Source organism: Artemia sp. Qi Xiang Cuo, chromosome 5, assembly GCF_049724085.1.
Source record: "Artemia sp. Qi Xiang Cuo chromosome 5, ASM4972408v1, whole genome shotgun sequence".
Classification (NCBI taxonomy): Eukaryota; Metazoa; Arthropoda; class Branchiopoda; order Anostraca; family Artemiidae; genus Artemia; species Artemia sp. Qi Xiang Cuo.
This window is the reverse complement of record NC_142798.1, coordinates 75,161,644-75,187,658: the sequence shown is the minus strand read 5'-3', so window position 1 is coordinate 75,187,658 and position 26,015 is coordinate 75,161,644. Positions and strand designations below refer to the sequence as shown.

At 34.9% G+C, this 26,015-nt stretch overlaps 1 non-coding gene across 1 annotated transcript; it reads left to right on the top strand.

Moving 5' to 3' along the window:
• The first annotated feature begins 10,844 nt into the window (after window positions 1-10,844).
• LOC148952521 (U6 spliceosomal RNA) lies at window positions 10,845-10,950 on the top strand. The gene has a single exon (XR_016141828.1). It is a non-coding gene; the product is annotated as a U6 spliceosomal RNA (small nuclear RNA).
• The last annotated feature ends 15,065 nt before the right edge of the window (window positions 10,951-26,015 follow it).

The following is a 26,015-nucleotide window of genomic DNA, read 5'->3' as shown; positions in this document are numbered from 1 at the left end:
CTCTAGCCCCCCTCCAGAAAAAATCCTTCCTGAAAATGGTTGTATACTTCCCAATAACCAATAAATAATGCTGGCAAGTCCGGCGCCCCCTACATGGCGATTTCCCTTCCCCCATGAAAACTTCCTTCATGAAAAGATCCTCCAACATAACCCCCGACCCACCCTTCCCTCCCACTAGCAGAAAAAAAACCTCCTGAAAACTTCTGTATACTTCCGAATAACCAATACTATATGTTAACATTGGGTAAAGTTCATATCTTTTAGCCCTCCCTCTGGGTACTTCAGGGGATTAAGTCATCCCAAAAGACATATTTATCATATTTTCGACCATGCTGAACAAAATGGCTTTCTCAAAATTTTGATCGGGTGACTTTGGTAAAAAAATGAGAGCGGGAGGGGGCCTAGTTGCCCTCCATTTATTTTGGTCACTTAAAAAGGGCACTAGAACTTTTAATTTCCATTCCAATGAGCCCTCCCACGATATTATAGGACCACTGGGTCGATACGATCACCCCTGGGTAAAAAAAAAATACAAAAACAAACAAACAAAAAAATAAAAACGCAACCGTGATCTTTCTTCTGGCAAAAAATGCAAAAATCCACATTTTTGTAGATAGGAGCTTGAAACCTCTATAGGAGGGTTTTCTGATACGCTGAATATGATGGTGTGATTTTCATTAAGGTTCTATTACTTTTAAGGGGTGTTTCCCCCTTTTTTTGAAAATCAGCCAAATTTTCTCAGGCGCGTAACTTTAGATGGGTAGCTCTAAACTTGATGAAATTTATATATTTGAAATCAGCATTGAAATTTGATTCTTTTGATATATCTATTGGCATCAAAAACCCGTTTTCTAAGTTTCGGTTACCATTGAGCCGGGTCGCTCCTTACTTACAGTTCGTTACCACGAACTGTTTGATAAGAAGTATATTCGATTATAAACAGGTTATTAAACAAAGCAAATTACTTCCAGGTCAGTCCTTTCGGGAATTGTATTACCTTTGAGAAATGAAAAGATTCCGCTCCCGACAAAGATGCCACTGCTAAAACAATAGCACCCTTCAATACTATACAACATTATAGGATTATAATTCAACGGAATCGAAACCAAAATAATTGCCGGCACGTAAACTTAAGCCTCCAAAAATAAGTAGATTTAATATTTGGAAGTAGAAAAGTCCAAAAACAAGTATTCTACTGCCAAAACAATTAGAAGTGGAAACACTGGGATGCTCGTAAGAGAGAATGATTTTTGTATTGCTGGAAGCCTAGAGGCAAGCGAAAACTTGTCTTCATAAAGATTGCATACAGTCTATATAGGCTTCATAAAAAAAAGAAGAATTGTATGTGTAATTTGGTAGGCATACCCTGTTCTGGTTCACGGTTGGGGCATTGAGTTGAAACTTCCAGTGATTTTCTTAGGGAGGGAGGGGGTTTTCTTATTACTTTGTACCGTGGAAACCTGGTCAATCGTTTCTCTTAAACAAGTGATAATTTTTCCAATGCCACAATATCAAAGAATTCGCTGTCTTTTATACATCCTTTTATTTATGAATATCTAGTACTACTTCTAACAACTCACTGTAGCACCAATCCGCCTGAGGCTAAAACAGCTACACACGCTCCCAGGAAGTTATCATTTCCCTTTAATCTTTGCTTGCAATATCCTCCCCCCCCCCAGTCGGGACGGACCTAGTTTTTGTCTGGCCCCAGACGGTTGGCCGAAAAGGGAAATCTTTGACAATATGTCACCCTTCATTCGCAGAACGTACCCTAGCGATCTCAACTTTTCTCTCATTATGGTCCTAGAAAGCGGTATTGAATCACACTCTTCGTACAATCTACTATTTAAGATACGGTCAGTCAGTCGGGTACCCATGGGCACTGGCAAGGGGGGGGCAGGGGAGCATGGCTCCCCCTGGAAATTTGAGATTATAAAGTAATTATAAGGAAACCAAAGGAAAGAGAGCAGAATAGGGAAAAAACATGGAAAAAATGTTAGTTGCTGCATTGTTGACTGCCTGCCAATAGATTTTGACCCAAAACAAAGAAAACTTAAGTTTTAATTTGTGACTGAGTAGCCCCTAACCAGTTTTCCATAAACATTTTTTCAATATGATTTGGTTGGAGCAAAAAAAAAAAAAAATCAAATTCTTCATAGTAACAAATTGTAAGTAAATAACGATCCTTGTCAATGACGAAAGTATAAGAGCCTAACTATTGATAACATTCAGTCAAATAATCAGCTTTTTATGGTGATCCTAAATATGTATTTGTTTATTAGTAATTAGAGCAGTTATTTGAACACAAGAAAGTTTGTATAATTATAGAAAACATAAGAAAAACAACTTAGTAAGGGGCAATTTCGGTAAGAATATGGGATTGGAAATGGGAGGTTTGGGGTGAATAAGTCAAGGGGTGATTATACTTGCTGTTCGGGTCTGAGGCCTAGTGTTATTGATTATGTTTTGGTTGACCTTCGTTTGAATGTGGAATCACCGAATGTTGGAGTTTTGTCTATTTAGTTGTCTGACCTACCGATAAAGTTAGGCTTAGGCCTTGAGTGTAGAACTCTTGAATATAGATCTTTGCAGTTCAAGTATACTTCACCAAGTAGACAGCTAAAGAGAGAGTGGAGTGAGAGCGAACAGAATGCATTAAGCGCTATATTTAGAAAAGAGCAGGTTTGTCGGAGACTAGAGCAGCTAAGGTTAAGTAGTGATTCTAGTGATGAATTAGAAGCTAATTTTAATACGTTATTACTGGACCTATCAGCGCCAGTATTGAGTTCATTAAAACCAGTTAGTTAAAGTTTATATGACCTAGATTGTTTAAGTAGTAAAAATTTGTTAACAGAGGCCCTAAATCGGGTAAAGCAAGCTAGAAATGAGGTTGAGAAACCAACATTATTGGTTTGGTTTCGCGAGGTTAGGAGATGCCAGAAGAGATTAATAAAAGTAAAGAAAAGGGATTTTAATACACGTCAAATTGAGCAAATGAGCCATTTTTACTTGGAGAGTAATATTTGGATCCGGGAATCCCGGATCCTAATAGCTGGCCGGAACATTTCGCAAGTAAAGAAGAAGGAGATCTTAGTAAGTGGTGCGATGAAGAATTTGGGAACATTTGGGAGGAATATAATTACCCTGTGAGGGAGGAAGATTATTCGTTAACAGAGGAGGTAGATATTGAGGCGGTTGCACATGTGTTAAGGAAATTGGATGGAGGAACAGCTCCTGGAATTGATGGAATTCTAACTCGTTTATATAAAAAGTTTTCAAGTTTATTTATGCCAATTTTTATACTGCTGTTTAATAGTGTGCTTTCATCAGGAATTTGGGTTTCAGGATGGAAGTCGTCTTTAATATTACCGTTATTTAAAAAAGGGAATCCGATGTTACATTGCAATTATAGGCCTATAGCTCTTGATAGAGACCAAGATAGAGTACCTTGATAGAGTACCAAGGCGTTGATAGAAATGTGTAGTTGAGGTAAAAGTAATTTATTGGTAGCTTTCGTAGATTTTGAGAGAGCATTCGATAGAGTGTTGATAGGATTTTGTTGTGCGTAGAATTGTTGAGGATAGGACTGTCCCGTATTTTTGTTCGACTAGTGTGTGATATGTATAGGCTAACAAGAGGAATGGTTAAGGTAGCAGGGAAAGGGTTTTCGGATTTATTTAGTAGCAAGGTAGGAGTTAAACAGGGTAGCACCTTGCCACCGAAGCTATTTTGTTTATATACTAATGATATTGTTGAGTTTTTTTTTTAGGAAAAATGGGCGCCAACAGTGAGTTTAGGAAATTTAGCTTTGTCTCTGTTGTTATTGGGGGATGATGCGGCGCTGATAGCTAGAAGCGCCGAAGAGTTGCAAATATTGTTGAACATATTAGATGTTTATTTGAAAAAAAAGAAAATGAGATTAAATATCCAAAATACTGAAATTGAATATTTTGGGACAAATGAAAATAATGAAAAATTTTATTTAAGGGTATTGAGTTGAAAAAAAGTACAACTTTTAAGTATTTAGGGTTTGTATTAAATAATAAAGGAAATTGGAAGGATCACGTGAAAGAAATGGCGGATAGAGTTAAAGCGGTTTCTTCAGCAGTTTTAAGGAATTCAGCTTTAAATGAAATTAAAAATATTAAAATGCATAAGTATTTGTTTCAATCAAAAATTCGTCCAACTATTCATTATGGTGCGGAGCTTTGGGGATATGAGGGGATCCCGCAATTAGAAATGATTCAACTACGATATTATAAAAGATTGGTTAGGGTACATGCTACAACTCATACACAGGCTCTTAAGGGAGATCTAGGTTTGTTTTCGCTGCACAAGGAAAGGATACTACAAGTAGTAAAATTTTGGCTGAAAATTATCCAATTACCAGATGAGAGGCTTATGAAAGCCGCATGTTTTTAATTATTGCAGTAAGGTAGAAAAATATCGTGGCCGTTCCATGTTAAAGCCCTCCTTGATAAAGCTGGTCTTTCACACGTTTGGTCCAACGAAGGTCTTGGTCCAACGGGTGATCCAGATGAAATTTATCGGAAGCTAAAACATGTTAATGAGGATCAAGAGATCCAACTGTGGCATGAACAGATTCAAAAATCTAAGACTTGGCGCCAGTATTCTAAGATAAAAGAGTCTTTTGTACTAGAATACTATGTTAAGCTGACTTTGCCTTAAGATAATCTATATCTACGGCTCCAGGTCTGAGCGAATGGTTTGCCCATAAACAACAGATTAAAAGTATTCCAAAGAAATGCTCAGGGCCCGAGATCATGTTACACTTGCTTTTTATGTGGTATGGAGGAGGAAAATTTGCTCCATTTTTTGATGGTGTGCCAGGGGCTTTCAGATTTGAGATAGAAGTATTTAGGTGATGGGGAAGTGTTTTTTCCTGGGATTCTTAAATCTTTATCCCGGGAGACGATTATAGCAGTGACTGCATTTATAAAAGAGGGTTTAAAAAGATGTAATTAATGGGTTTAAGGTTTTTGTTTGTTGTTAGTAGTTATACTATTTATTTAAGTGTATCCTGGCTGTTGTCTTATATAATCATTGTAATGTTTGTCTATTGCCTAGCGGCTGAATAAATTATCTATGTATCTATCTATGAGGTCAACTTTAGCTTACATTGCAAGAGTACCCATGAGCTGATTTATGAAGCCACTATAATCAGAAATGTTTCCCCTGAACGGAATGCTGTGAATTTCTGTATTTTCCCCCTGAATGGACATGTTATTTGTGTTTTATTATAATGTTTTTATTCATGAGTGATTGTATTTATCTATTTGTCACTTTGAAAAAGATAAATTTTTTTTTACAGTTATGAAGTATAAAGGTGTCAAATATACGAGATGTCTTTATATGCCTTGCTTTTTCTTTACCGATTCAATTTTAGGCGTGGAGATGTTAAGGGTAACAGTCCGGGGTAAATGTTGACCATGATTGAACTGCCCAGAGGATATTTCTATGGGAAGGGGGATTTTTCCGTGGAGATGGAGCTAGTATCCTGGCGTTATTTAAAACAACGATCAGAAATTAAATAAAAAAACAAGTTTTTTCAACTGAATGTAAGGAGCAACATTAAAACTTAAGAAGAACAGAAATTTTTAAATTTATGAGTGAAGGTGCCCCCCTCGTTCTTTGCGGTAAAGTTTAGTTTGGGTCCTAATTCCTTAAAAACAACTCTTGAAAAACAAGAGTTGGTTTATTATGACAAAAAGTATCTTTTTTTAAAGTGCCGAAAGCCTGTAGCGTGAAGAGCGAAGTGTTGAGGAGGGGGCAACCCTACTCATATACGTAATCATTTCTGTTTATTTCAAGTTTTAATGTTGCTCCTTACTTTCAGTCGAACAACCTTTTTTTATTTATTTAATGAAGCTTACAACCATTTTTCTAAAGGCAATGAAAAAAGTATGTCAATTAAAGTAAAAGTATATAAAAATGGAAAAAGTAATTAACTAAAAAAATTGCACAAAACCACAGCCTACTTACAAAAACTAAGATATAAATTCCCAGCATTCAGTTCTGTTGAGCAATGCCGAAGCGTTGGACGGATATTTCTTTACAATATTGACAGTTTTAAACTTGGTTATCAAAGACCAAAATATTTAATACCCTTAGATTCAGTGTTTACAAAAAATGAGGCATTACCAGAGTAGTTTGTTAAAAGTAAAACATTAAAACTAAGATTAAGAAAATCAAATAAAAATTTTTAGGTCAATATTTTTAATTTAATTTTGAATACCAAAAATAAATATTTTTGACACCTTTATGCTTCATAACTGTAAAAAATTAAACCTGTTTCAAAGCGACAACTAGATAAATACAATGACCCCTGGAAAAATAGATAAATTATAATAAAACACAAAAAGCGTATCCGTTCAGGGGGGAAATACAAAAATTCCCAGCATTCCGTTCAGGGTAACATTTCTGATTATAGTGGCTTCACATATCAGCTCATGGGTATTCTGGCAATGCACGCAAAAGTTGACGGCAATTTTTTTACCGAAATTCCCCCTTCTTAAGTTTTTGGCTTGTGCTTCTTTAATTATACGAACTTTCTAGTGTACTAATAACTGCACTAATTACTAATAAACAAATACATATTTAGGATAGCCATAAATAGCCGATTCTTTGATTTAGTGTTATCAACAGTTAGGCTCTTACACTTTCGTTCTAGGGTCAAAATCTATTGGCAGGCAGTCAACGATGGGGCAACACACATTTTTTCTATGGTTTTTCCATATTCTGCCTTTTTTCTTTTGGTTTCCTTATAATTACTTTATAGTCAATTTTTCATGGGGCACCATGGCCCCCCTCTTGTCGGCGCTCATTCATTATAAAATTTATCTAACCAGTTCAGATAGAAGAAGTTCGACACATGCTTAAATTACTCGACAGTTTTTTTTTTTTTTATTTTGATTAAATGACAAAAGAAGATACACACAAAACGAAAGAAACTCGCATCTGCTAAACTGAAGTTGTTATTCTTATCTTTGAGGCATTTCTTTAATTTTTTGTTTGTTTTTTCCAGTATGTTAACTGTTTAACCTAGTTTTCTCTTTTTTCATTCCCCCCTTCGTTGATCCAGGCTTCCGGATGTGAAGCCAAAATCCTCGCTTTTCTATTATATATACAATATAATTTTCGCAATTCTTATTGTCATAATTAAAACTTGCATCTGCTATTATATTTTCTTTCCATAGTAATCCCAAGATGTCGTAATGAAAATTTATTCGAAACTATCCCATTATCAGGGCCTATTTAAAAAGTCAAGTTTGGTTAATGCTAATGAAATAAAATAAAATAGGATGAATATATAATAGTTTAGAAACAAATTTGGGCTATATATTTGCACATTAGGGGGGGGGGTAAAGCATTGCATATATTAAATACGTAACCTAACTTAACCTGACCTAGGTAACTTCCCCCCCCCCCCATAAAATCCAAAAAAGCACTGTTTAACCCTTGACAGGCCACTATATGAACGAATACCAGGAAAAATCTACAACGCTTCCCATGTAATCTCTAGGTCAGACTATTGACGAAAAATTTTATTTTTGCATAATTTATTCAAAATTGTCAATTTTAGACCATGTTGTAAAAATACGACATTAGCCTCTCGAATATATAAAAATGGGGCATTTTCACTTGGTGTGGAAGGCTTTAAAACAATTGTTTTTGGCAGTAAGGCATAGTGGAAGGTCACATTTTTCGCATTCAAAAGTGGTATATCCCGATTTGCACTCTTTGCAGCGGCTCTGCTTTTCAGTCTTTTTTGGCCAGTGATCAAGTCCATCGGCTTGAGCAGATATTGCCGGTCGGATTCGATTGCGACTTCGAATGGGGCTGGGGCTGGGACTATCTTCAACATCTGCGGATGGTCTACCACGTTTACGTTGGGGTATCACACGCGCCGAAGCATACAACCCTGCAGCAACTTCAGACCTGAAGGCTCTCAAGATCATCGGTTCGTCTCTCCTTGAAGTCAGCGCTTTGACGTCTGACCTGAAAAGAAGCCAGCTATTGCAGACTGCTGTGTCAATAAGCCACCAGAAGATTCTCATATACCATTTTCGTGTCTGAAGATTAGTTCGGCATATCTCCGCCAGCATGTCTGCTAAATCTACGCCACCCATATGACGGTTGTACTCATAAACAATGGATGGCCTTGAAACTTCAACCCTGAATTTACCCTTAACGTTCCAGTGTCTGTAAGTATCCTGTGGCGTTATTCCTGCATACGTCGAAGCCAAGCAAACCGTGTTGTTATCTAACCATTTTACTAAAAGAATGCCAGAATGAATGTCAGTCCTGTAATCTGACGTTTCTCTCTCTCGTTTCTTCATTTCTCCATATTTGAGGAGTGGGCAGCCCTTCAGTCGCGCTTTGTTTAACGTACCAATACAAGAGAATCCTGTAATTTCGAGCAAACTCATTAGTTTCAAGCTCAAAAACCAGTTGTCAAAGAAAATCTTGTAGTTAATTTTCTCTGGCAAGGTACTCATCAGACGTAAAACTATGTTGCCTCCAACTCCAAGATCTGGCTCTATGTCATCTTCAACAAGAGTGCCCTTCCCTTGGTAAACTTCAAAATTATATACAAAACCTGACACACCGGCTCTTGTGAACACTTTTATTCCCCACTTCGTCGGCTTTTTTCGGTAGATATTGTCTCAAGTTGCTTCGCCCCTTGAAAGGAATCATTTGCTCGTCAATTGAAAGGTGTTCTTCGGGGCTGACTTCAAGAAACTTGGAACGGATATGACTCAGGACGGGTCGAATCTTGTATAGCTTGTCAAATCCTTGTTCTCCAGGTTTCTTAGCTTTATTGTTGTCGTTGAAATGAAGAAAACGTTTGATCTTGTCAAACCTTTGTCGGCAATTTGAGGGTATCTGGTGGCTGCTTCCCAGTGCATTCGATAATAGGGAACTTTTATCACTCCAAATAATAGAATAATGCTCATGAAAACTTTTAGCTCTTCGGCAGTGAGGCAGAGGTTGCATCCCTCAGTTTGAAGTGCAAAGACGTTACTTTGTTCAACTATCAGCTCAAGAAGTTCATCGTCAAAGAATTTTTGGAAGTATTTCAGTGGAGTCTCCAAGATGCCTGGAACTTGGCGAGGCTCTCCTTTCCAAGACAGATCAACTTTTTCTATCTCTGCTTTTCTCCAGTCGAATTTTCTTGGACTTTCGATTTCTTCTTTGATTTTCCAGTACTTGTTGTTACCGGTTGCTGTTGCTGACTGGAGGGTGGAGTTTCCCCCGAGTCATCGTCACTGGGTTCAGTGTTAGCCTCCACGTCATCCTGTTCCAAGAAGAAGTGGAGATTGTCCAGTAGAGGCAACAAGTCTGCATCAGGATCATCGATAAGATCTTCTGGAGACAGGAAGTCTGGATCATTGTCATCATCATCGTCGGACAAATCAGACAACATGTCTTCTCGAATGTAAAAAATATACTTGGCCGCCTCTTCTGCGTCAATTCGGCGATTTTGAGCTCGTTTTCTTAGTCTGTCGTAAGATTCCGCCATCTAGAAAGAAAACAAAAATTAGACATATGAAACACCCTGTCTACTCAATTATCCACCATTCCTGAGGGGTGCTTTGAGCTACTATGTAGGAGGGACTCCTCCTACATAATAGCTGATGTAAAATTATATTGTTTTCTTCACCCTTTTTATTTTCTTATTTAGTTGTTTGTTTCATAATTTTGAGCCACGATCGTCCGATTTTGTATTTTTACAACAGGAGGAAGTTTATCTTGCTACTGATCCAAATTCTTGCTTATTTCGTGAATTTCAACTACAGTAATTCTAAACGGTATATATTTTATACGCATATGACATGCAGGGAATCTCCCACCTTTTCGTTTTGTTTCCAGTTTCTAGGTTAGAAATTGCCTACCTTTTTATTCGTTTTTCTTATCGCTTGGTTTGGTGACTCACTGTTTAGGCCACATGTCACACAGCAGCTCCCCAAAGGTATCAATCGACTGCCATCTTTCAGCCCCAACGAAAGATGTTGATAAAAGCAGTATTTTTTTACAGCAAGATGGCAGTCCAAGCTCGAAAAGTACAGATTTGTTTTTTTACAACAATTGCCTGTGTAGGGTTAATATCGTATACGCAATGAAAATCTTACTATCATTGCCTGGTCTATAACAGATAAGACGTCACAAAACGAGTTTCATCATTGCCGATCTATGGTGTTTAAGCCGAGCGGCCCTGATAATGGGATTGTAACATTTATTCTTCAAGGGGTTACTTATTCTACATCACCTAGTGTGTATTCAGGAAAACGGAGTCTTTCACCACATGTGGAATATTCCGTGCCATGTGAAGGAAGACTTCATCCATCCATAACGCATCTTCTAGCATCACATATGGTACACACACAGGATATACGTAATTTTTGGAAGTAGGCATCCCTTTGCATATGCTAACTAAGGCTGTGAGTGAGACAAAAAGGATATAACTCATCCTGGCAAAAAGCCTCCTAAGACTTTGAGAGCCAAATAAAATGATAAAAAATAGGATCTTGAATAATTACGTATGGCTAGTTTGAGCGGATAAAGGTGTAAATCCGAGTTTTATTGCTTTAAATATCGGCTCTTAAATTACCACAATTGACTTTAAAGCCAATGGTCAAGAACAAAAAAAGTTCCTATACATAATTTATTTATTAATTGGAGTTAGTTTTCCAATTCACGAAATTTTATTTTCAATTAATCCGTTATAATGAATTAGCGTTATTTGTCAAAAACTATCTGAAAGGATTTGATAGATTTTAGCTGTTTCCAGGTATATATAGAGATTTGGTAAATATCATATTGTCTTCCTTCGGGAAGACATATACTAAAATTGGAACGATACAGAGAAGATTAGCATGGCCCCTGCGCAAGGATGACACGCAAAATCGTGAAGCGTTCCACATTTTTTACAATTTCGCTTATACTTTTTCAATTTAGCTTCTTTTTCATTTGCTAATTACTAATAGGTTGAAATCTATTCAGTGTCGAAATTGAATTAAAGTTCTTACTAAACCTTTATTGCATTTTTTCAATGCATATTTTACAAACTGCAGGTAAATCGTGCATCAAGCAAAAAATCTTTTCAAATGTTTTCACTTTTACAACTTTAAGAAATCAAAATCATTTAAGATTTTAAATTAAAATGCACATTTTTTCAGTAAATTCATTTGAATTTTTTTTTCATTAAAGTACAAATTACATTCTGGCTTTTAGAAAGCTTGGGGCTTAGAACCCTACTCATTTTAATTTCTGCTCGTTTTGAGTTTGACTCTGTTATTTATTTTTATTTCTGATTGTTTTGGGTTTCATTTATTTATTTATACTGATTTGTGGTAATTGTATTCTTGGTAGATGATTTGATTCTATTTTTGTTCATTTTGGTTTAATGGAGTTCTTCAATTTGTTTAAAAACTTGTTTTGTTGAAATTTTTTTTTGAATTAATTAATTTAAAAAACCGAGTTTTCCTGAGTGAAGTAACGAGCGAAGTTGAAACTCAAAACAAACAAAAATTATAAATTCACAGCCTATCTAATATATATATCAATAAAACTATAATAACTTTCAGTATAAAATAAGTAACTTTCAATCCTACTAACTCATCCCCTCCCCCCTACATACGACCCTGGTCCTGTATATGAAACAAAAGATAATTTTGTACCATCTATAGGAGTTAAAGCACGTCCAGACGCGCCACTAAAGGAAATTAAGTTTCTATGGATGGTTATGTGTGTAGGTCAATTTATTTGATGTTTTTCATGGATGTCAACAGTAATTTATGGATGTTTTTATGGTTTTTGTCAGTGAGAATTTGAAAAACAGGAACTTTCTCACTTTTAAGGATGTTTTTATGGTTTTTGTCAGTGAGAATAAAAAAACACGAACTTTCTCACATCTATGTCTGTTTTATGGTTTTTGTCAGTGAGAGTGGAAAAACAGGAACTTTCTCACTTTCATGGATTATTGAGTCATTAATCAAATTGTTTCCGGGGAAGTTAATTAATGTCTGACAGATGACGTCAAGTTAATTAATGTCTTTGATGTATTTCCAAAGAGAATGTTTCCGGAGCAAAGTTTAGATCACACGTGACAGATGATGTCATGATTAATTGATTTGACACGAAAGAGAATTGTTTCCGAGCGAATGTCTATTAATGTCTTTGGAGTTCTACCAAGAGAATTGTTTCCGAGTGAATGTTTCGATCTTAGCAATGAAGAGATTGATTCACGAAAGGGTTTCCAAATAATTTGAAATGTGTCAGCGCAGAGATGCCAAACAAAGGGAACACGCTGAAATTACGTTTAGGGATTATTTGGGCGAAACCGTTTTAGCCATTTTATGGAATTATTTCGGCGAAACAGTTAGAGACATTTTAAAAGATGATTTAAAAGATGATTTGAGGGTGAAACTCTGTGGTCGTTATAATAAACAAGTTCCATTTGAACAGTGTTGTGAGGTCCTCTACCCCAACCCCAAAGGGTTCCAATGCCCCTACCCCAACCCCCAAGGGGTCCAATCCCCCAACCACAACCCCGAAGGAAGCCCCCGGGCCTCAAAGGTCCCCCAAGCAACCAAAGGGCCCCCCCACCCCCAAAGGCCCTCACCCGGTCCCCGTCTTTCGTTGATGTGTGTTGTCTGAAACTTATGATTTGGGATATGTAAATTACTATATTGGACTTTTCTGAGCTAGATTCCCTAGTCTTTCGTTAGTGTGTGTTGTCTGAAACCTATGATTTGGGATGGATGGATTGCAATTTTTGACTTTTCTGAGCTGGATTTCTGAGCCGTTCATAGGTGTGTGTTGTCTGAAACTTATGATTTGGGATGAGTAGTGTGCTATCTTTGACTTTTCTGAGCTGGATTTCTTACCCTTTCATAGGTGTGTGCTGTCAGAAAATTATGATTTGGGATGTGTAGTTTTCTAGTTGGACTTTTCAGAGATATGATTCTTAGTCCATCATAGGTGTTTGTTGTCTGAAACCTATAGTTTGGGATGAATAGTTTGCTATTTCAGGCTTTTATGAGCTAGGTTTCCTAGTATTTCATAGGTGTGTGTTGACTGAAACTTATGATTTGGGATATGTAAATTACTATTTCGGACTTTTCTGAGTTGGATTTCTTAGTCTTTCATAGGTATTTGTTGTCTGAAACCTATGATTTGGGATGTGTGGGTTGCTATTTTTTGACTTTTCCGAGCTGGATTTCTTAGCCATTCATAGGTGTGTGTTGTCTGAAACTTATGATTTGGGGTGGTTAATTTGCTATTTCCGGCTTTTATTAGCTAGGTTTCTTAGCCTTTCATAGGTGTGTGTTGTCAGAAAATTATGATTTGGGATGTGTAGTTTGCTATTTGGACTTTTCAGAGCTAGGATTCTTAGTCCAACATAGGTGTTTGCTGTCTGAAACCAATAGTTTGGGATGAGTAGTTTGCTATTTCAGGCTTTTATGAGCTAGGTTTCTTAGTCTTTCATAGGTATGTGTTGTCTGAAACCTATGATTTGGGATATGTAAATTACTATTTAGGGCTTTTCTAAGCTAGATTTCTTAGTCTTTCGTTGGTGTGTGTTGTCTGAAACCTATGATTTGGGGTGTGTGGGTTGCTATTTTTGACTTTTCTGAGCTAGGTTTATTAGCCATTCATAGGTATGTGCTGTCAGAAAATTATGATTTGGGATGTGTAGTTTGCTTTTTGGACTTTTCAGAGCTATGATTCTTAGTCTCTCATAGGTGTTTGTTGTCTGAAACTTCTAGTTTGGGATGAATAGTTTGCTATTTCAGGCTTTTCTGAGCTAAGGTTTCCTAGTATTTCGTAGGTGAATGTTGTCTGAAACTTATGATTTGGGATATATAAATTACTATTTAGGGCTTTTCTAAGCTAGATTTCCTAGTCTTTCGCTGGTATGTGTTGTCTGAAACCTATGATTTTGGATGGGTGGATTGCTATTTTTGACTTTTCTGCGCTGGATTTCTTAGCCATTCATAGGTGTGTGCTGTCTGAAACCTATGATTTGGGATGTTCTTAGTCTTTCGTAGGTGTGTGGTGTCTGAAACCTATGATTTGGGATGTGTGGGCTGCTATTTTTTGACTTTTCTGAGCTGGATTTCTTAGCCTTTCGTAGGTGTGTGGTGTCTGAAACCTATGATTTGGGATGGTTAATTTGCTATTTTTTGACTTTTCTGAGCTGGATTTCTTAGCCTTTCGTAGGTGTGTGCTTTCAGAAAATTATGATTTGGGAGGTGTAGTTTGCTTTTTGGACTTTTCAGAGCTAGGATTCTTAGTCACTCATAGGTGTTTGATGTCTGAAACTTCGAGTTTGGGATGAGTAGTTGGCTATTTCAGACTTTTCTGAACTAAGGTTTCTTAGTATTTCGTAGGTGAATGTTGTCTGAAACTTATGATTTGGGATATGTAAATTACTATTTCGGGCTTTTCTGGGTTGTATTTCATAGTCTTTAATAGGTGTGTGGTGTCTGAAACCTACGATTTGGGATGTGTGGGTTGCTATTTTTTGACTTTTCTGAGCTGGATTTCTGAGCCTTTCATAGGTGTATGTTGACTGAAACCTATAATTTGGGATGTGTAGTTTGCTGTTTGGACCTTTCAGAGCTAGATTTCTTAGCCTTTCATAGGTGTGTGCTTTCAGAAAATTATGATTTGGGAGGTGTAGTTTGCTATTTCAGGCTTTTATGAGCTAGGTTTCTTAGCCTTGCGTAGGTGTGTGTTGACTGAAACTTATGATTTGGGATATGTAAATTACTATTTCGGGCTTTTCTATGCTAGATTTCTTAGTCTTTGGTCGGTGTGTGTTGACTGAAACCAATAGTTTGGGATGAGTGGGTTGCTATTTTTGACTTTTATGAGCTGGATTTATTAGCCATTCATAGGTGTGTGTTGACTGAAACCTATGATTGGGATGAGTGGTTTTCTATTTTTGTCTTTTCTGAGCTAGATTTCTTAGCCTTTCATAGGTATGTGTTGTCAGAAAATTAAGATTTGGGATGTGTAGTTTGCTTTTTGGACTTTTTAGAGCTATGATTCTTAGTCTCTCATAGGCGTTTGTTGTCTGAAACTTCTAGTTTGGGATGAATAGTTTGCTATTTCAGGCTTTTTTGAGCTAAGGTTTCATAGTATTTCGTAGGTGTGTGTTGTCTGAAACTAATGATTTGGGATATGTAAATTACTATTTCGGGCTTTTCTAAGCTAGATTTCTGAGTCTTTCGTTGGTGTGTGTTGTCTGAAACCTATGATTTGTGATGAGTGGATTGCTACTTTTGACTTTTCTGAGCTGGATTTCTTAGCCTTTCATAGGTGTTTGTTGTCTGAAACCTATAGTTTGGGATGACTAGTTTGCTATTTTTGACTTTTCTGAGCTAGGTTTATTAGCCTTTCATAGGTGTGTGCTGTCAGAAAATTATGATTTGTGGTATGTAAATTACTATTTCGGGCTTTTCTGAGTTAGATTTCTTAGTATTTCATAGGTATGTGTTGTCTGAAACCTATGATTTGGGATGTGTGGGTTGCTATTTTTTTACTTTTCCGAGCTGGATTTCTTAGACGTTCATAGGTGAGTGCTGTCTGAAACTTATGATTTGGGATGGTTAATTTGCTATTTCCGGCTTTTATTAGCTAGGTTTCATAGCCTTTCATAGGTGCGTGTTGTCAGAAATTTATGATTTGGGATGTGTAGTTTGCTATTTGGACTTTTCAGAGCTAGGATTCTTAGTCCATCATAGGTGTTTGTTGTCTGAAACCAATAGTTTGGGATGAGTAGTTGGCTATTTCAGACTTTTCTGAGCTAGATTTCTTAGCCTTTCATTGGTGTGTGCTATCAGAAAATTATGATTTAGGATATGTAAATTACTATTTCAGGCTTTCCTGAGTTGGATTTCATAGTCTTTCATAGGTGTGTGGTGTCTGAAACCTATGATTTGGGATGTGTGGGTTGCTATTTTTTTACTTTTCTGAGCTGGATTTATTAGCCTTTCGTAGGTGTGTGTTGACTGAAACCTATGATTTGGGATGTGTAGTTTGCTGTTTGGACCTTTCAGAGCTCGATTTCTTAGCCTTTCATAGGTGTGTGCTTTCAGAAAATTATGATTTGGGAGGTATAGTTTGCTATTTCAGGCTTTAATGAGCTAGGTTTCTTAGCCTTGCGTAGGTGTGTGTTGACTGAAACTTATGATTTGGGATATGTAAATTACTATTTCGGGCTTTTCTATGCTAGATTTCTTAGTCTTTGGTCGGTGTGTGTTGACTGAAACCAATAGTTTGGGATGAGTGGGTTGCTATTTTTGACTTTTATGAGCTGGATTTATTAGCCATTCATAGGTGTGTGTTGACTGAAACCTATGATTGGGATGAGTGGTTTTCTATTTTTGTCTTTTCTGAGCTAGATTTCTTAGCCTTTCATAGGTATGTGTTGTCAGAAAATTATGATTTGGGATGTGTAGTTTGCTTTTTGGACTTTTTAGAGCTATGATTCTTAGTCTCTCATAGGCGTTTGTTGTCTGAAACTTCTAGTTTGGGATGAATAGTTTGCTATTTCAGGCTTTTCTGAGCTAAGGTTTCATAGTATTTCGTAGGTGTGTATTGACTGAAACTAATGATTTGGAATATTTAAATTACTATTTTGGGCATTTCTGAGTTGTATTTCTTAGTCTATTACAGATTTGTGATGTCTGAAACCAATGATTAGTGATGGGGGGATCAATACTTTTGAGTTGTCTGAGCTGAATTTCTTAGACATTCTTAGATTATTTTAGTCTGAAACATATAGTTTGAGATGACTAGTTTGCTATTTTTGACTTTTCTGAGCTAGTTTTCTTAGCCTTTCATAGGTGTGTGCTGTCAGGAAATTATGATTTGGGGTATGTAAATTGCTATTTCGGGCTTTTCTGAGTTGGATTTCTTAGTCTTTCATAGGTATGTGTTGTCTGAAACCTGTGATTTGGGATGTATGGGTGGCTATTTTTGACTTTTCCGAGCTAGATTTCTTAGCCGTTCATAGGTAAGTGTTGTCTGAGACTTGTGATTTGAGATGGTTAAATTTGCTATATCCGGCTTCTATTCGCTAGGTTTCATAGCCTTTCATAGGTGCGTGTTGTCAGAAATTTATGATTAGGGATGTGTAGTTTGCTATTTGGACTTTTCAGAGCTTGGATTCTTAGTCCATCATAGGTGTTTGTTGTCTGAAACCAATAGTTTGGGATGAGTAGTTTGCTAATTCAGGCTTTTCTGAGCTAGATTTCTTAGCCTTTCATTGGTGTGTGCTATCAGAAAATTATGATTTGGGATATGTAAATTACTATTTCGGGCTTTTCTGAGTTGGACCCTTCTAAATTTTTCCGTAGAAGATAGGAAAAGTTATACTATGATTATGATTATTTTCCATGAAGATAAAAAGTTTCACTTTAATTCTAAATTTTCTTAAATTCAATTCCGACCTTTCTCAAAAAGATGAAAAAAATTAAAGTTCTGTTCCAAATATTTTACCGGAAGAAGAAAAGTTCAACTTCGATTCTGAATTTTCTCAATGAAAATGAAATAAGTTATTGATCAAATTTATTTTCCCAAAATAATATAAAAATTTCCACTTCAGTTCAGATTTTTTTCTCAAAGAGATGAAGAAATTTAAAGTTCTGTTCCAAATTTTTCATAGAAGATAGGAAAAGTTATACTTTGATCGCGAATATTTGAGTTCTATTCTGAATTTTACCAAAGAACACAATTCAATTCCAATTTCCCCAATAAAAAATTTAAAGTTCAATTCTACATTTTTCGGTAGAAGATAGAAAAATTAATACCATACTTGTGAATATCTTTCCATAACATAAAAAGTTATAGTTCAATTTAAAATTTTCTCAACGAAGTGAAGAAGCATTCAAGTTCTCTTCTGAATTTTACCAAAGAATCCATTACAATTCTAATTTTACCAGAGAAAATAAAAATCTTCCACTTAAGTTCCTAATTTCACAAAGACATAAAGAAATTTAAAGTTCAATTCTAAATTTTTCGGTGGAAGATAGAAAAAGTAATACCATACTTGTGAATATTTTCATGGATGATAAAAAGTTCTAGTTCAATTTAAAATTTTCTCAACGAAGTGAAGAAAAGTTCAAGTTCTCTTCTGAATTTTCTCAATGAAAAAGAAATTAGTCATTGATCATTTCTATTTTTCCAAAAAATATAAAAAATTTCCACTTTAGTTCAGATCTGGCTCGAAGAGATGAAAAATTTTAAATACTGTTCCAAATTTTTCACTGAAGATAAAAAAGTTCAAGTTCTCTTCGGAATTTTACCAAAGAACACAATTCAATTCTAATTTCTCCAGAGAAAAAAAAAATCTTCCACTTCAGTTCTTTATTTCACAAAGACATAAAGAAATTTAAAGTTCAATTCTAAATTTTTCGGTGGGAGATAGAAAAATTAATACCATACTTGTGATTATTTTCCCGGAAGATAAAAAGTTCTAGTTCAATTTAAAATTTTCGCAACGAAGTGAAGAAAAGTTCAAGTTCTCTTCTGAATTTTACCAAAGAACAAAATTCAATTCTAATTTCTCCAGAGAAAATAAAAATCTTCCACTTCAGTTCTTTATTTCACAAAGACATAAAGAAATTTAAATTTCAATTAGAAATTTTTCGGTGGAAGATAGAAAAAGTAATGCCATACTTGTGAATATTTTCACGGAAGATAAAAAGTTCTAGTTCAATTTAAAATTTTCTCAACGAATTCAAGGAAAGTTCAAGTTCTCTTCTGAAATTTACCAAAGAACACACTTCAATTCTAATTTTTCCAGAGAAAACAAAAATCTTCCAATTCAGTTCTAAGTTCCCCAAAGAAATAAAGAAATTTAAAGTTCTATTCTAAATTTTTAGATGGAAGATAGAAAAAGTAATACTATGACTGCGATTGTTTTCCATGAAGATCAAAAGTTTCACTTTATTTATAATTTTTCTTAAATTCAGTTCTGATTTTTCTCAAAGAGATGAAAAATTTGAAGTTCTGTTCCAAATTTTTCATAGAAGATAGAAAAAGTTATACATTGAATGTGAATATTCAACATTAAGATAAGGAACTCCACTTTAATTCTGAGTTTTCTGGAAGAAGTGTAAATTGTTCAAGTTCTCTTCTGAATTTTCTTAAAGATGAAAAACAAGTTAACTCAATTCTGAATTTTACCAATGAAAATGAACAAACCTTCCACCTAAGTTCTTAATTTCTCAAAGACATAAGAAATTTAAAGTCCAGTTCTAAATTTTTCTGTAGAAGATAGAAAAAGTTATACTATGATTGTGATTATTTTTCAGTGAAGATAAAAAGTTTTACTTTAATTCTAATTTTCTTAAGTTCACTACCGATTTATTGGAAAGAGATGAAAAATTTAAAGTTCTGTTCCAAATTTTTCATAGAAGATAGAAAAAGTTATACATTGATTTGAATATTCGACATGAAGATAAGGAGCATCACTTTAATTCTGAGTCTTCTCGAAGAAGTGCAAAATTCTCTAGTTCTTTTTTGAGTTTTCTTAAAGAAGTAAAAAAAGTTAGCTCAATCCTGAATTTTACAAATGAAAATGAAAAAAGCTTCCACTTCAGTTTTTATTTAGTCAAAGACTTAAGAAATTGAGAGTTCTCTTCTGAATTTTTCCAAAAAAATTAAAAGGCTCCACTTCAGTTCTGGTTTTTTTCTCAAAGAGATGAAAAATTTAAAGTTCTTTTCTAATTTTAAATTAAATTTTAGCTCCTTTGTCTTATGGATTTACCCATCAAAATTTTAAATTAGAAAATGAGTGACTCGTTCTATTATTAAAGACAATCGTTCAAACTCGTTCATCTAACCTTCAAAACAATAGGTTAGGTTAGATATAAATAAATATTAATAAATAAATAGAAACATTTCTACATGTTTAAGTTAGGTTAGGTTAGGTTAACTTATCATGAGTGCTCATGATAAGTTAACCTAACCTTTTCCGGCGAGTATGGTTAGGTTAGGTTAGACTAGATTAAGTTAGGTTAGATTAGGTTAGGTTAGGTTAGCCTATGTATGCTTCACTTAGGTTAGCTTAGGTTAGGTGAGAGACATGCAAAAAGTTAGGTGTATGATTAGGTTAGGTTAGGTTAGATTAAGTTAGGTTAAGTTAGGTTAGGCTAGGTTAGCCTACGTACGCGCGCGTACGTAGGCTAACCTAGCCTAACCTAACTTAACCTAACCTAACTTAATCTAACCTAACCTAATCATACACATAACTTTTTGCATGTCTATCACCTAACCTAAGCTAACCTAAGTGAAGCGTACATAGGCTAACCTAACCTAATCTAACCTAACTTAATCTAGTCTAACCTAACCTAACCATACTCGCCGGAAAAGGTTAGGTTAACTTACCCTGAGCACTCATGATAAGTTAACCTAACCTAACCTAACTTAAACAACCTAACCTAACCTAACCTCCTTATCTTCATGTCGAATATTCAAATCAATGTATAACTTTTTCTATCTTCTATGAAAAATTTGGAACAGAACTTAAAATTTTTCCTCTCTTTGCAATAAATCGGTACTGAACTTAAGAAAATTAGAATTAAAGTGAAACTTTTTATCTTCATTGGAAAATAATCACAATCATAGTATAACTTTTCCTATCTTCTACAGAAAAATTTAGAACTGAACTTTAAATTTTTTATGTCTTTGAGAAATTCAGAACTGAAGTTGAAGGTTTTTTCATTTTCATTGGTAAAATTCAGAATTGAGCTAAATTTTTTCTCTTCTTTAAGAAAATTCAGAAGAGAACTTGAACAATTTGCACTTCTTTGAGAAAACTCAGAATTAAAGTGGAGTTCCTTATCTTCATGTTGAATATTCACAATCAATGTATAACTTTTTCTATCTTCTATGAAAAATTTGGAACAGAATTTTAAATTTTTCATCTCTTTGAGAAAAATCAGAAATGAATTTAAGAGAAATTATAAATAAAGTGAAACTTTGGATCTTCATGGAAAACAATCGCAGTCATAGTATTACTTTTTCTATCTTCAATCTAAAAATTTAGAATAGAACTTTAAATTTCTTTATTTCTTTGGGGAACTTAGAACTGAACTGGAAGATTTTTGTTTTCTCTGGAAAAATTAGAATTGAAGTGTGTTCTTTGGTAAATTTCAGAAGAGAACTTGAACTTTACTTGACTTCGTTGATAAAATTTTAAATTGAACTAGAACTTTTTATATTCCGTGAAAATATTCACAAGTATGGTATTACTTTTTCTATCTTCCAACGAAAAATTTAGAATTGAACTTTAAATTTCTTTATGTCTTTGTGAAATAAAGAAATGAAGTGGAAGATTTTTATTTTCTCTGGAGAAATTAGAATTGAATTTTGTTCTTTGGTAAAGTTCAGAAGAGAACTTGAGCTTTTCTTCACTTCGTTCAGAAAATTTTAAATTAAACTAGAACTTTTTATCTTCCGGGAAAATAATCACAAGTATGGTATTAATTTTTCTATCTACCACCGAACAATTTAGAATTGAACTTTAAATTTCTTTATGTCTTTGTGAAATAAAGAACTGAAGTGGAAGATTTTTGTTTTTTCTGGAGAAATTAGAATTGAATTGTGTTCTTTGGTAAAATTCCGAAGAGAACTTGAACTTTTTTATCTGCAGTGAAAAATTTGGAACAGTATTTAAAATTTTTCATCTCTTCGAGCCAGATCTGAACTAAAGTGGAAAATTTTTATATTATTTGGAAAAACAGAAATGATCAATGACTAATTTCTTTTTCATTGAGAAAATTCAGAAGAGAACTTGAACTTTCCTTCACTTCGTTGAGAAAATTTTAAATTGAACTAGAACTTTTTATCATCCATGAAAATATTCACAAGTATGGTATTACTTTTTCTATCTTCCACCGAAAAATTTAGAATTGAACTTTAAATTTCTTTATGTCTTCGTGAAATAAGGAACTTAAGTGGAAGATTTTTTTTTCTCTGGGGAAACTAGAATTTAATTGGGTTCTTTGGTAAAATTCAGAAGGGAACATAAATTTTTCTTCACTTCGTAGAAAAAATTTTAAATTGAACTAGAACTTTTTATCTTCTGGTAAAATTTTCACATGTATGGTATTGCTTTTTCTATCTTCAATCGAAAAATGTAGAATTGAACTTTAAAATTTTTTATTGGGGAAATTAGAATTGAATTATGTTCTTTGGTAAAATTCAGAATAGAACTCGAATATTCGCGATCAAAGTATAACTTTTCCTATCTTCTATGAAAAATATGGAACAGAACTTTAAATTTCTTCATCTTTTTGAGAAAAAAATCTGAACTGAAGTGGAAATTTTTATATTATTTTGGGAAAATAGATTTGATCAATAACTTATTTCATTTTCATTGAGAAAATTCAGAATCAAAGTTGAGCTTTTCTTCTTCTGGGAAAATATTTGGAACAGAACTTTAATTTTTTTCATGTCTTTGAGAAAGGTCGGAATTGAATTTAAGAAAATTTAGAATTAAAGTGAAACTGTTTATCTTCATGGAAAATAATCATAATCATAGTATAACTTTTCCTATCTTCTACGGAAAAATTTAGAAGGGTCCAACTCAGAAAAGCCCGAAATAGTAATTTACATATCCCAAATCATAATTTTCTGATAGCACACACCAATAAAAGGCTAAGAAATCTAGCTCAGAAAAGCCTGAAATAGCAAACTACTCATCCCAAACTATTGGTTTCAGACAACAAACACCTATGATGGACTAAGAATCCTAGCTCTGAAAAGTCCAAATAGCAAACTACACATCCCAAATCATAAATTTCTGACAACACACACCTATGAAAGGCTAAGAAACCTAACAAATAAAAGCCGGAAATAGCAAATTAACCATCCCAAATCATAAGTTTCAGACAGCACTCACCTATGAACGGCTAAGAAATCCAGCTCGGAAAAGTAAAAAAATAGCAACCCACACATCCCAAATCATAGGTTACAGACAACAAATACATATGAAAGACAAAGAAATCCAACTCAGAAAAGGCCGAAATAGCAATTTACATACCCCAAATCATAATTTTCTGACAGCACACACCTATGAAAGGCTAAGAAACCTAGCTCAGAAAAGTCAAAAATAGCAAACTAGTCATCCCAAACTATATGTTTCAGACAACAAACACAAACGAAAGACTAATAAATCTAGCTCATAAAAGTCAAAAATAGCAATCCATACATCACAATTCATTTGTTTCAGACAACACACACCAAAGAAAGACTAAGAAATCTAACTTAGAAAATCACGAAATAGTAATTTACATATCCCAAATCATAGGTTTCAGACAATACACACCTACGAAATACTATGAAACCTTAGCTCATAAAAGCCTGCAATAGCAAACTATTCATCCCAAACTAGAAGTTTCAGACAACAAACGCCTATGAGAGACTAAGAATCATAGCTCTGAAAAGTCCAAAAAGCAAACTACACATCCCAAATCTTAATTTTCTGACAACACATACCAATGAAAGGCTAAGAAATCTAGCTCAGAAAAGACAAAAATAGCAAACCACTCATCCCAATCATAGGTTTCAGTCAACACACACCTATGAAAGGCTAATAAATCCAGATCAGAAAAGTCAAAAATAGCAACCCACTCATCCCAAACTATTGGTTTCAGTCAACACACACCAACGAAAGACTAAGAAATCTAGCTTAGAAAAGCCCGAAATAGTAATTTACATATCCCAAATCATAAGTTTCAGTCAAAACACACCTACGCAAAGCTAAGAAACCTAGCTCATAAAAGCCTGAAATAGCAAACTACACCTCCCAAATCATAATTTTCTGAAAGCACACACCTATGAAAGGCTAAGACATCTAGATCTGAAAGGTCCAAACAGCAAACTACACATCCCAAATCATAGGTTTCAGTCAACATACACCTACGAAAGGCTCAGAAATCCATCTCAGAAAAGTCAAAAAATAGCAACCCACACATCCCAAATCATAGGTTTCAGACACCACACACCTATGAAAGACTATGAAATCCAACTCAGAAAAGCCCGAAATAGTAATTTACATATCCCAAATCATAAGTTTCAGACAACATTCACCTACGAAATACTAAGAAACCTTAGTTCAGAAAAGTCTGAAATAGCCAACTACTCATCCCAAACTCAAAGTTTCAGACATCAAACGCCTATGAGTGACTAAGAATCCTAGCTCTGAAAAGTCCAAAAAGCAAACTACACCTCCCAAATCATAATTTTCTGAAAGCACACACCTATGAAAGGCTAAGAAATCTAGCTCAGAAAAGTCAAAAATAACAAATTAATCATCCCAAATCATAGGTTTCAGTCAATACACACCTACGAAAGGCTAAGAAATCCAGCTCAGAAAAGTCAAAAAATAGCAGCCCACACATCCAAAATCATATGCTTCAGACACCACACACCTACTAAAGACTAATAACATCCCAAATCATATGTTTCAGACAGCAAGCACCTATGAAAGACTAAGAAATCCAGCTCAGAAAAGTCAAAAATAGCAATCCACCCATCCCAAATCATAGGTTTCAGACAACACATGCCAACGAAAGACTAGGAAATCTAGCTTAGAAAAGCCCGAAATAGTAATTTACATATCCCAAATCATAAGTTTCAGACAACATTCACCTACGAAATACTAGGAAACCTTAGCTCAGAAAAGCCTGAAATAGCAAACTATTCATCCCAAACTAGAAGTTTCAGACAACAAACACCTATGAGAGACTAAGAATCATAGCTCTGAAAAGTCCAAAAAGCAAACTACACATCCCAAATCATAATTTTCTGACAGCACATACCTATGAATGGCTAATAAACCTAGCTCAGAAAAGTCAAAAATAGCAAACTACTCATCCCAAACTATAGGTTTCAGACAACAAACACCTATGAAAGGCTAAGAAATCCAGCTCAGAAAAGTCAAAAATAGCAACCCACACGCCCCAAATCATAGGTTTCAGACAACACACACCAACGAAAGACTAAGAAATCTAGCTTAGAAAAGCACTAAATAGTAATTTACATATCCCAAATCATAGGTTTCAGACAACACATACCTATGAAAGACTAAGAAACCTAGCTCATAAAAGCCTGAAATAGCAAACTACTCATCCCAAACTATTGGTTTCAGACAACAAACACCTATGTTGGACTAAGAATCCTAGCTCTGAAAAGTCCAAATAGCAAACTACACATCCCAAATCATAATTTTCTGACAACACAAACCTATGGAAGGCTACGAAACCTAGCTAATAAAAGCCGGAAATAGCAAATTAACCACCCCAAATCATAAGTTTCAGACAACACTCACCTATGAATGGCTAAGAAATCCAGCTCGGAAAAGTAAAAAAATAGCAACCCACACATCCCAAATCATAGGTTTCAGACAACACATACCTATGAAAGACTAAGAAATCCAGCTCAGAAAAGTCCGAAATAGTAATTTACATATCCCAAATCATAAGTTTCAGTCAACACACACCTACGAAATACTAGGAAACCTAGATCATAAAAGCCTGAAATAGCAAACTATTCATCCCAAACTATAGGTTTCAGACAACAAACACCTATGAGGGACTAAGAATCATAGCTCTGAAAAGTCCAACTAGAAAACTACACATCCCAAATCATAATTTTCTGACAACACACACCTATGAAAGGGTAAGAAATCCAGCTCAGAAAAGTCAAAATAGCACACTACTCATCTCAAATCATAAGTTTCAGACAACACACACCTATGAACGGCTCAGAAATCCAGCTCAGAAAAGTCAAAAATTGCAATCCATCCATCCCAAATCATAGGTTTCAGACAATACACACTAACGAAAGACTAGGGAATCTAGCTCGGAAAAGTCCGAAATATTAATTTACATACCCCAAATCATAGGTTTCAGACAACACACCTCAACGACCGCCGGGGACGGGGTGTGGGCCTTTGGGGGTCCGGGGGC